Source organism: Alexandromys fortis, unplaced genomic scaffold (genome assembly GCF_014885135.2).
Source record: "Alexandromys fortis isolate MF-2015 unplaced genomic scaffold, M_Fortis_MF-2015_v1.1 scaffold_386, whole genome shotgun sequence".
Classification (NCBI taxonomy): Eukaryota; Metazoa; Chordata; class Mammalia; order Rodentia; family Cricetidae; genus Alexandromys; species Alexandromys fortis.
In genome coordinates, this window is record NW_026068260.1 from 284,422 (window position 1) to 297,217 (window position 12,796).

General features: G+C 40.2%; 1 long non-coding RNA gene across 1 annotated transcript in view; it reads right to left on the bottom strand.

The window, feature by feature from the left end:
• Nucleotides 1-6,010: 6,010 nt before the first annotated feature.
• Nucleotides 6,011-12,796, bottom strand: part of LOC126494382 (uncharacterized) — a 52,691-nt gene continuing 45,905 nt past the window's right edge. Inside the window, exons 2-4 of the long non-coding RNA XR_007589989.1 lie at nt 8,533-8,647; nt 8,271-8,349; nt 6,011-7,207 (exon numbers count right to left, since the gene is read on the bottom strand). This is a non-coding gene — a long non-coding RNA (uncharacterized lncRNA). The remainder of the gene's footprint in view (nt 7,208-8,270; nt 8,350-8,532; nt 8,648-12,796) is intronic.

Sequence of the window (12,796 nt, forward strand, 5' to 3'; positions counted from 1 at the left end):
CAGGTGAAATGAATGTTGTGGCGGCTGACAGATGGGAGAATCCTGGGCATGGTGGATATGTAGCTAAGACGGAGGTGGCCCCAGCTCTGAAGATCTGTAGCCGAACTGACATCAAAGACACTGATCTGAAAGTCTTCTGTGACCCAGAATTCATCACGGGAGGGGCATTGTGCTTGAGGGTCAGCAAGTGGCTAAGAAGGGAGGCTTGAAGAAGGGGGTAAGAGAAGGGAAGGAATACAGCACAAGCGGAAGCAAGGAGACAAACTGGAGAGTATTCAGTCCCACAAAGCACTGGGGCAATAGTACAATGAAAGGGTTTTAAGAAAACAACAAAACAAAACAAGATACAGTACATACATTTTTACATATCTGAAACACGTGAGGGTGCTTCAAGCCTGTTATTGACTGTGTTACCAAAGATTTTTTTTTTAAAAAATAATTTGCTCTGTACAATGTAATATCTTTATGTAAGAGCCAAGGACAAAACTTTTCTTAATTGTTCAATGTGTTCAGATGTCTGACCTTGAAAGGAAAACCCAATTGTCTCCTGAAACTAAGGACACTTTCCTAAGACACACAGCTCATTTTAATCCTGTAGTCTCAGGAGCGTGTGTGTGTGTGTGTGTGTGTGTGTGTGAGAGAGAGAGAGAGAGAGAGAGAGACAGACAGACAGACAGACAGACAGACAGACAGAGACAGAGAGAGACGGCGGGGGGGGGGAGAGCTCCCACTGCCCCACAGCTTCTCTTCCTCTTTCTGAGTCCCTCTGGAATACTGATCACTTCAGTAACTTTGATTATAGCCCATGAAGTTCCATGCTGGAAGCCCTCCAGGGTGAGAAGACAAAGAGCCCTTTTCTCTCTCCCTCAGAAGTCACCTTTCATTCAAGAGCACCTGCCCTTCCTCTCTGCTCCTGGACTCTGTTACTCTCCATGTAGGGACACACTCGCCACTGCTATCACAAAAACACTACAGCCAGCCTCTACAGCTAGCAATGCTTCCAGCATCTCAGCCGTCCTCCAGCGAGTGCCTCTAGTTAAAGTCTGAAATGGTCTTTTTCTTAACACAGCAGTTAACACCTTCAGTCTAGTTTCTGTGGTAACAGCCTCACCAATGCCCCCACTCCTATGCCATGTCTTTAAAAAGAGTAAGAATGCCTTGCTTAGCGAGGACGGGGATGAACCTGTTTTGCTTTTAGAAGCGGCAACTGTCCAAAACCCTCCTCTTGTCCGTCAGTGCTCCTGAAACAGGTGAGCTCATGTGTGGTGCGATGAGGAGGGATCCGGGTGTGCTATCCTTTAAATCAGAGGCATGCCTTAGAACTGGACTATTCCGGGGCAGCGGGAAAGCACACCGCTGCCCTTCCAGAGGACCTGAGTTTTATCCCCAGCACCCAGTTTCTGTATCTCCTGTCTCAGGAGATCCAACAGCCCCTTCTGGCCTCTGCTGGCTACAGGCATATGTGTGGTACACAGACATACAGGCAAGCAAAACACCCCCACACATAAAATAAATAAAAATTAAAAATAAAACTATGCTACTCATTCTCCTGTGAATTTTAGTAACATCTTTATCACAAAACAATTTCTTATGTTCATGTATCTTTACTTCCTGGCCATTTTAAAATAAAAAGTCATTTTATTGTAATGACCCTACAAGTAAAATCACACAAGATTAAGGTAGCGTACCAACCAAACACTTGCCAAGCCCGAAACTCTCTACATCTCAGTGAAATATTTGTACAGTGAAAATGGCCATTGTAAAGCAATGAAGTCTTGCTTAAGGTTTTACACTTTCATTATATATTACATTTTATGCACCAATCCACAAAGAGCAAAAGCAAACAAAAGCCTCGGAGAGAACTGAAGCTAGAAGGTCAATTTACTTTCAAACCTTTCATGACTTGTCTACTTTATATGCATTCTGTTCTTTCTCATTGCCAAATATTCTCATTTCATGACTTGTCTACTTTATATGCATTCTGTTCTTTCTCATTGCCAAATATTCTCATTTCTTGGCTCCTTTTGCAGATGTTATACTTTACCTACACTTATACCTGTTTACAAATATAAATGTATATATTATAGGCTAGGATCCATAGATAAGGGAGAATGTGGGCTCTTTTCTTTCTGAATATTATGTATCTTTCTCACTTAATAGTAGACTTTCTAAGTCTGCCCATTTCCTGCAAATTTCAATTTTTACAGTTGACTAGTATTCATATATATATACACATATGTATATATATACATATGTATATATATATACACTGCATTTTCATTATCCATTCATCTGTTAATGACTGTTTAGATTGTTTCTGTTTCCTTGCTATCATAAATAGAGCAGCAATGAATTGCAGGTGCAAATATCTCCCTGGCAGTGAAGTTATCTGTATATGCAATCAAAAGTAGAATAGTGAGGTCATTGGGTAGCTCAATTTTAATTTTTTGAAGAACTTCCAAACTTATTTCAAGAATGCCTGTATTAATTTGCACCCCTATGAACACTGAATAAGGATTCTCTTTTCCCGTGTCCTCTCAAAGATTTGTTATCAAATTTCTTTTTTTAAATACTCAGAGTTTTGTTTATAATTTTTAAGTTTAATTTTATGTGTGTAGGTGTTTGTCTGCATGTGTATCCCTCGACCTGTGCGTGGCTGGTGCTTGCAGAGTACAGACGAAGGTGTCCACTGGAACTGGAGCTACAGACAGTTGTAGGCCACTGTGTAGTGTTAGGACCCAAACTTGGGTCCTCTGGAAGAGCAGCTAGTCTTCTTCCTTCCAGAGCCAATTCTCTGGGCCCTGCCGTCAGCTTTCATGATGACAGTCAGCTGACTGGGGTTAGTGCTATCTCAAAGTAGTTTCAATTTGCATTTTTCTCATGACTAAGGTTGTCAAACAATTTACAAAATAGCTGTTGCCCCTTTGTGTTTCTTCTTTTCTAAAACACCCATCCAATTCATCCACCCTGTTGTAGATATTGGCAGTTTTAGTTCCTCTGTATTTAATTTCTACAGTTCTTTGTAAATTCTGGGCACAAGTCCCCCGTCTGAAGTATTGAACGTAAAGATTTTCTGCCACTGTGTGTGTCTTTTGCTCTGCTGATCATTTCTATTGCTGTGTAAAGACTTAAATTTCATGGAGTCTCCCTTGTAGATACTTGGTGCCAGTGTTTATGTTATTGGGGGTCTGTTCAGAAAGTTCTTGCCTATCTCAATTGAAATATTTTCAATGCCTTGAAAATATACTCCACATTTTCCTTTAGTAGTTTCTGGTTTTATATTAAGTCCTCTTATTCCTTTTAATGCATTTTTGTGCAAATGATTTCAAATTAATTTAATTTCTCTGCAGTAGATAGCCAGGTTTGTTAGCCTCTTTTGTTAGGTCAGCTATCTTTATTCTATTGCACGCTGTTGGCACCTGTGTCAACAATCAGATGGTCACACCTTTGACAGTTCATTTGTGGGTGTAACCTATTGCACTGGCCTAACTATCTGGTTTTATTTCAGTACCATGCTGACATTATCACTACAGCCCTGCAGTATAAGTTGAGGCAAAGTAATACTTTATATCCAGTTATGATCGTAGTTCTTAGAAATGCGTTGGCTATTCATGGTCTTTTGTGGAACAAAGAGTCTTTAGCAGTATTTTAGAAATCGTTCTGTCCTTTGAGGCGATGTTCTAGAGAGGTTAGCCAATTCTTTCCCTGAATGAAATGAATGTATCACTAAGCATCGCTTTTAGATTTATTTAATGTGTGTGTGTGTGTGTGTGTGTGTGTGTGTGTGTGCAAGGGCACCAAATGTGTATAGGGATTAACAGAGGCCAAAGGAGGGCATTGGATATGCTGCAACTACAGTCCCAGGTAATTGTGAAATGTTCTTTGGGTGCTGGGAAGCAGACTTGGGTCCTCTGAAAAAGGAGAAAGCATCCTTCATCTCCGAGTCAGCTCTTCAGCCTTCATTTTTTGTTTTGTTTTGTTTAGTTTAGTGAGGCAAGGTCTCATTATATAGCTATCCCTGGCTTGTCTGGAACTCTATGCAGACTAACCTGGCTCAGAGCTCACAGAGACACACCTACCTTTAATTCCCTAGTGTTAGGATTCAACTAAAATATGTAAAATTTTCTCACTGAAAGTTGATTTCTCTCAGGTCTATTGTACAAAGATAGAAAGTTGTCGAACCCTAAACATTCGAACTCCAGATAGGAGGAATCCTTTTGAAGTTGTCCCAGTGCACTGCATGACCTTACATATCATCTCCAGGGACACACTTAGTATCTATTTATCTAGTCAATAAACTGCTCATCCTGCTAGCTTTAGTTGAAAGTCTTTTCTGGGAGCTGGAGATATGGCTAAGATGATACGAACTCTTATTGCTTTTGTAGAGGACTAGGGTTCAGTTCCCAGCACGTACGTGGTAGTTCGCAACCATCCTGACTCCAGGTCCAAGGGATCTGATGACTTTGTCTGACCTCCACAGGCCATACAGGCAAATTCCACACATAAAGTAAAATAAATAATCTAAAAGAAAAGCAAACAATAAGTGTCCTCTATTCTTATCCTCCTGCAAGATATGTGCCCTCCTCTGCCTCACTCACTATTATACAACTGTGAGCTGTTCTTTAAGTTTCTCTTGAGGAGTACTTAAATCTTTTTGCTTTATTTCATTTTTAAGACATTTTGTCACTGTGTAGATCCAGCTGGCTTAGATTTGCTCTGTATAACTGGCTGGCCTTGAACTCACGAAAATCTGCTTGCCTCTGCTTCCTAAATGCTGGAATTACTGGTGAGCACCATCACATGGTTTTTACCAGCAGCCTAGTTCACAGTGCCTGGTATATGATAGGTACCTAGCAAATACATCTTGAATAACAATCATTGAGTATTTCTTCACCCACCTGCCTTCTGTCTCCTAAAGTATTAGGTTTATGCTTTTCTCCAAATGGCACATAATTAGATCTCAGCAAAGATCAGTATTTATCAGAAGAAACAACATTGTGATTGCCTCCAACCTCTGTCTCCTCCACTATAATCTGCACACTGATGGAAGACTATGTTTCTCAACACATCAGCTTTCCATGGCACCTCTCACAGCCCCATCCTGCTCACACTCTGCTGTGTCCTGCTACCTGTGGGGAGAAGACTAGCTTCTCACGCCTATCTTCTCTTCACCTGGTAGATCACTCTCGTACAGTCTGGTCCCTTGATCCTTACAGGTTCATTTCCCTCCCCATGTTTCAGCCTAGGCCTCCTGGCTAGACTAAAGCTCCCCTCACACTAAAATGATCATTGAAAAAAAAATCTTTTATTTACCTGCTGTATTTTCTTCATATTCTGAAAGTGGAAATCTCCTCTTTCTGAGGGACTATTTTCTTTCTTTCTTTTTTTTTCCCCATTGCTTTTGCCATTGCAAACCAGATTCTAAAACACAGGGTCTGATGAGCATTGTCCACTGTGGTAACATCTGCTGTAAAGCAGTTCCTGGAACCAGAGAGAGACTGTCAAGAGTATCAGCTTAGTAAATGGAAGACTAAATGCAGAAGTCAAGGTCCTTACTGACACAACCCCTCTCTCTCCCCAGCCCTTCCTTCCTTCCTTCCTTTCTTTCTTTCTTTCTTTCTTTCTTTCTTTCTTTCTTTCTTTCTTTCTTTCTTTCTTCCTTCCTTTCTTCCTTTCTTTCATCTTTATCTGATCTTCTATTCCACTTCATTGTCCCCCATAATTAGACCTATTTAAAGTATTCTGGTCTTTTTCTTTCTATTTAAATTGTCACCATCTTTCAAGATTTAGCTCAAATTTTAGTTTAATGTGACCTAAGGAAGAAGTTCTTTGTCTTAGTTAAGGTTTCTATTGCTATGAAAAGACACCATGACCACAACAACTCTTACAAAGGAAAAACATTTATGGGATGGTGCTGTGGAATAATGCTTTGGTATACTGTGAAGATGTTTTATTCTCATTGGATTAATAAAGAGCCAACTGACCAATAGCAATGCAGAAAGAAGTTAGGCAGGAGAGCCAGACTGAGAGAATGCTGGGAAGGTGGAGGGCGGAATTCCTGGCCAGATGCAGAGAAAGCAGGAGATGAACATGCCATGTTGGGAAAAACAGTACCTACTTTCATGGTAGAGTGTAGATGAGAAATAGTGATTAATATAAATTGTAAGTGCTAGTTAGCAACAAGCCTAAGCCATTGAAAAACATTTATAATTAATAATAAGTCTCTGTGTGGTTATTTGGGAGTTCGCTGGCGGGATAGAAATTCTTGCCTACAGGGTGGCTTACATTTTCAGAGGTTTAGTTAGGTATCATCATGATTGACACTGTGGTGTATAGGCAGACATGGTCCTGGAAAAGGCATTACATCTTCACTCACAGGTAACAGGAAGTGTACTGAGACACTGGACATGGCTTGAGAATATACGAGACCTCAAAGTCTACCTCTACAGTGGCATACTTTTTCCATCAAGGCCACACCTCCTCCAACAAAGCCACACCTCCTAATATTGCCACTCCCTATAGGGGTCATTTTCTTTCAAACCACCACACTCCTTAAATCCATGCTATCAGTGTAGTGTTTGAACATTTTTAATTTCTAGGAAGGCTAATACTTGCATGGACTTTTCTTCATTCGGAAGTAAATTATAAATTATCACAAAAGATATTTTTTTCTCTGTGAGTGCAGGTATATGCAAACATTTGTGTGTGTATGTGAAAATCAAAGAGTAAACCTGACTCCCAATATTCAGGAACAAACAACCTTGTGTTTTGAGACAAGATGTCTCCTTGGCCTGGGCTTACAATTTGGCTAAGCTGGTGGTCTATAGACCCCAAGGATCTGCCTGTTTCTCTACCTCTCATACTATGGTTATAGGATCACACTGCTGTGCCCAGCTTTGTATAAGAGTGAGGGGGATCCAAACCCAAGTCTTCACACTAACAGAGCAATACTGATTTGTGTGAAATTTTGATTTCATTTTGGAAATAAATCATGCTTTAAGTCAGAAAGTAGAGCTAGCCCAAACTGACCATAGAAGTTTGGAGGACTGTGAAGAGATAGGGGACAAGAAGTAGCAAGACAGGACTACAAGAGGGCTTCAGTCCTTTTGGAGGAAGGAACGGAAGAGGTAGGAGGTGACTGGTGGCTTCTCCATAGCTCCTCTGATCATTCGGATTCTTACGCCAATATCTGACTCCCGATTTTTTACTGGAAAAGAGTAATTAGGTAAACATTTCAATTTCTTACCAGCTGAGCACTTTCTCAATCCCCACACCCATATGCTTGTAAATAACGAGCAGACCCCACTTACTTATTTCAAAAGAAAATTGGCTGCCCTTTTCTTTCAGTTTATCAGAGAAATTTGTTTTCAGGAACAAGGAAAAATATCATGGCCCCAAACAACATTTACAGTTAGTGTGTTGAAGTTTGTTCCAGTGATGAGTCTGATTTCTTTCTGTAACTAATATTTTCCTGAATATTCTATTTTTTTTGTAAAAATTTTAAAAATGAATGCTTCCAGGTCTATAAGGTGAACATCCAAACAGCCTAGGCTCCCACAAAACCAGTACATGCAGTAGGATCAAAACCCAGTGCCATTGCTCTTGACTTCTCAGCAGTCCTCATTGTCTGCTATGTTCAGTGAGTCCGGTTTTATCCCATGCTTTTTAGATCCAGTCCAGCTGGCCTTGGCGAGTTCCCGAAAGAACATCCCATTGTCTTAGTGTGTTTGGATGTTCACCTTACTAGACCAGGAAGGAGGTGGGAGGTCCTTGGACTCCCTACAGGGCAGGGAACCCAGTCTGCTCTTTGGGCTGATGAGTGGGGGGAGTTGATTGGGGGAGGGGGAGGGATATGGGAGGCAGTGGCGGGGAAGAGACAGAAATCTTTAATAAATAAATAATAATAAAAATAAAAAAATGAATGCTTCAACTTCTAACTGTAAACTCAATATAGCCTTATTAATTAAATGGTTTTCAATAAAGAAGAACAAAATATAACCCTCAATCTCTTATATGTTAAAAATATTTGAAATTTCAATATATATATAGTGGCATTTATATATTTTCATTCTTTTTACATCTATGCTGCTGACTCTACTCATTACATTATCTAGACACATGGGTGGGTACATCAGAGCACTTGATTACATTCATACCATGAAGATAAAGGAAACTTGACAACTTGGGTATCAACTTGGCACTGTCAGCATCTTCTACTGAAGTCATATCATCCAAGCAGGATTCTTTTTCTACCTTAGCTGGAAGCTTACCTGAAGGATGCTCTTAACATAGCTCTAGGTACAGAATCCTGAGTGTCTGAATAGATACTTTACTCCTGAATTTTGGAATCTAAAAAATCAAATTAGAGAAATTGTTAGTAATTTAATGTATTGATAACATTCTAAAAAAATATCAAGTTAGGCTCATAACTTAAAATACATACAAAATTATGGTATGGTTAAAAGGCACAGACAACAAGAGGTGCTGACATCTCCTAAAGGAACTTTCAGACTGTATGTAGGCCACACCTACCCTGGTATTCTGACACAATTCTGCCAATGGTGGTCCTGCCTTAGAATATTCACTGAGCAGTGATGACCATGTATCAGGCTGGTAACTTGGGGTTACCAGATACAAATGGAAAGACCTGGGAAGAAAAGGTTATGTTAGAGTTGGAATCTGGAATGTTCTCCAAAGGCCTGCCCACCAAAGGCGTGGCTTTGTGCTTTTGTGGAAAGTGGTGGAACCTCTACCAGGTGGCATCTACTAGGGGTTTGTTATCACTGGAGGGGTGGCCTCTAAGGGGATTGTGGGACATTGATCTCTTGCTCCATTATGCACTCCTTTCATCACATGCTGAGAAGTAATTGCCCAGGAGTCATGAACTGAACTCTCCAAACTGTGCTCCAAGATCAGCCTCTTCAATCTTTAAAGGATCTCAGAAATCTTGCAGGATGCTGGAAAAAGGTCCAGAAATACAATGTCACACATAAGAAAGGCACCAGACATTTGTGGACGGTGTCAGTCACTGTGTTCATCTTTTCCACAAAGGGCTCACTGTTGCCCAGGGTGCCAGTTGCAGGCTGTAGTCAAAGGCAGCTTGTTTGTTCCTGGCTGCCCAGACTCGAAATAATCACACAGGAACTATAATTAGTTGTGATATTGTTTGACCAATAGCTTAAGCATATTTCTAGCTAGCTCTTACATCTTAAATTAACCCATTTCTATTAATCTGTATATTGCCACGTGGTTGTGGCCTACCTCCAGCATCCAGCATCTGTTTCCTGTGGCGACTGCATGGCTTCTTCCTGACCCCACCTACTTTTCCCAGAATTCAGTATAGTTTTGCTGCCTAGCTCTATTTTGCCCTATCACAAGCCAAAGCAGCTTCTTTATTCATTAACCAATAAAAGTAACACATAGACAGAAGGACTTCTTACATCAGTAGGCAAAATCAAGACATTTGGATCAACTCTGCTTATAGCCCTGGGAGCTCCTTCCTGTCTCCGAGACTGTCTTTGTGCCATACTTTGCATGCACAGTCACGCAGCCAGCTCTGGCTGTTCAGTCCCCACATAAAGCTAAAGGCCAATGAGGCTTTTTTTTTTTTCTTTCAGTCAGGTTCTAGCTGACATTCATTACCGCATACTACATTTTTTTCTCTATTTTAGTCATTCACCAACTTTTGAACTTGAAGGCAAAAACTATAAGCAGCGAAGCATCTGTGAGACACATCTGTAAGAATTTTGACACTGGCTGTTTGAGATAAAGATCAGGTATGTATACAGAGAAAACACAAACAATCCCAGGAACTTAAAAAGGAGAACATTCCATGCATGTCTTTGCAGGCATACAGTAAATCTAATTATAGACACTTGAACTCCTTCAGTGTCTAAAATGTTATAGCCACAGAAACAAAAACAGTTGTCCTCTGAGAATGTAAATAGAAAGCATTCTCCCATGCTCTGATGTTGCTGTTTAATCTGGTGTTACCGAACACTTGATCTGTGCCCAGGACGTCAGGTGTGCTGCCCCGAATTTTACACAAAATCACCTGTTTCATTTGATGGTGAAGGAGAAAGCAATGACTACTATTTCAAAGACGGAAAACCTGGGCAGAGAAAATTGAAATTCTTTGTTCTCCTGAATTTGGGACAGAACTACTTCAGCCCAGGCCTCCATCTTGGGGCTTCATGATACTCTACATGCATGGTTACATGTTAAATGAAATGACATTTCTGTTTGTGTATGTGTGTGCATGCTTATGCGAAGGTATGTGTGTGTGTGGCCAAAGGTGATGGTTCTCAGAAGCCATCATTATTTATTTATTTGTTTGTTAATTTACCTATTTATTTATTGTTCGGTGAGTCGGGGCCTCTCACTGGCCTGAACATCACCAACCAGGTAAAGCTGTCTGTCTGTCTGTCTGTCCACAGAGGTGCAGCGATGCACAGTGCTGAGATTACAGACACATACCACCACACCCAACATTTTTACAAATCAGCTGGCAGGATGTCTGTAACAACAGCCCAGCGAGTGCTGTGTGGTGGTGTTAACAAATCACTTTTGTATTTACTTACTTACTGTTCTGTTTTTTTTTTTTTTTTTTTCTCTGTGTAGCTCTGGCTGTCCTGGAACTCACTCTGTAGACCTGGTTGGCTTCAAACTCACAGAGAAACACGTGCCTCTGCCTCCCAAGGGCTGCGATTAAAGGCTGCGCCACGACACCGGGCAACAAATCATTTTTAAAGGTTGTTCTCATGCTTATATCTAAGAACCCAAGGAAAAGGGCAGCAGCGTGCTGTATCCTGAAAAGGTAGCTTCCCGAGTGCTCTTTTTTGGACTTTAAAGCCATCAACAGGTACTACAGAGATTATTGAAAGTAAAGAGAATTAGACTACATCCACTCAAGTGGTGTAAGAAGGAGGGGACAGACTTGAGTTCTAACTCTGAGACTTGAGGACTCGAACTCCTGTACTTTTTTTCCTGGTGCCCTCAGGCTTTTCTCTTCTGCATCTACGACTCATACAAAAGACAGCATCTCTTGCCACTTTCCCTGAAGAAATGTGAAATAAAAAGAGAACCAGAAAAGCTGTTCAGCCTGGGTTAAAATAATGGACATTTCTCACTGAGGAAACTAAAATGAAAGCCAAAAAGTGATCCAAAATAAGTAAACAAGGCTTTCATTTCTGCTCCAAAATGTTTCCTTTACCTCTTTCGAGTCGAGGCTGCTCACAGAGCAGATGCCACCATCCCCAGAGGTCACGTGCCAATTTTGAAACAGAGCAGATAGGTACTAGCTAGTTAATGATCTGTATTTTTTTTTTCTGTGAAAACTTCTAACACATATTAAAGAATTTGGGAAGCCATGGATTTCTTGACATTTGTTTTTATTGTAAAAATGTGTCACTTTTAAACAAAGTTTTAACTAAAATCTTATTCTGATACAAGGTTGAGGGTCAACTATGAAATTTAACATAAAATCAATTCAGTTTTGCTGGAAAAATTATTCACGGAAAGTTTATATATTTTTAAATGAAAATATCTTGAAAAAAAAAAAAGCACCAGGGAGCTACAGTTTTACAATGTGCCCAGTTAGAAGGCTCGCCATACTGGGGCTTCTCTAACCCTCCCACCTCTGTCCAGCATTACCACACAAGCATTGCTCTATCTTTTCAACTTGTACAGCCCTGCTTTCTAGAACAGCACCCAGCCAACAGCAGGCAGCATTAGATATTTGTATAGGGAATGAATGAATGAACGAGTGGATCACCAAGCTAAGCAAACTGACTTCCTCCTTTCCTCTGAGAAATGCTGAATTTTTCATGAGCAATTCTTGTCATAAAGCACATTAATTTTGTGTGTAAATTTGCTTGTCTTAGAAGTTTTGTTTATATTTGATCTAAACTCTATTAGCTTACACCAGAAACAAATGCATGAGAATCCCATGTGTAAAACCACTTCTTTGTTTATCAATCTAAAAACAAAATAACAAAAACAATTCTGTTTAACCAATAGTTATAGCAGAAAAATGAGGAGAATCTGAATTTGTAGTTTATTAAGGAAGGACCGCAAGGCAGGAGAGCACATTTGCCCTCTGCCTGGCCTACAGGCATGTTCTGTTCTGGGCGTGCATTCCTGGAAGTCCCAGCTCTCAGAGCTGCTCACGGGTAAGTGGTCAATGGAGCAGGGTGAGGCTGCCCATCAATATTGACGGAAGTCTATTTTCAACTTTAGAGAGTTATTTGTTCAATTTCTTAACTTCAAGGTTTCCCTCTAGAAGAGTTTGAAGCAAAAAACAATGATTTGACTCAAGTGTATAAGATTCTAGACATAATACTTCAACAGATTTTGATTCTATTAGTAATACAGAATTTTTTTACACGTTATTTATCATATATTCCAATTTGTATTGGATATCACATAACCTCCAACTCTCACTAGTTTAGAGAATGAGAAGGTGCAGGGAGATGGTACCTTAGTAATTGCTGATGAAGAAGCCACTGGACCCAGGCAGATGCTCAGGAGCAGCTGAACCAGGCTGAGCCAGGGCTACTTGTTAGAATAGCTGTTGGGGTTTAAGAAGGTACCCAAGTTTATTTTCTTCCCAGTCTCATGTAATAAATCTGAGAATAGAAAGGTAAAAATTATTATATGTATGCACTGACTCAAAGTTGTAAAATGTCAGGCAGTAAACACTTTTCTCTTTGATGTTTGTGAAGACAAACATTAAATTTCAAAATTAAATAAAAAACTGAATTACTGAACCCAGTTGGTCATACAAGCTTCATATATA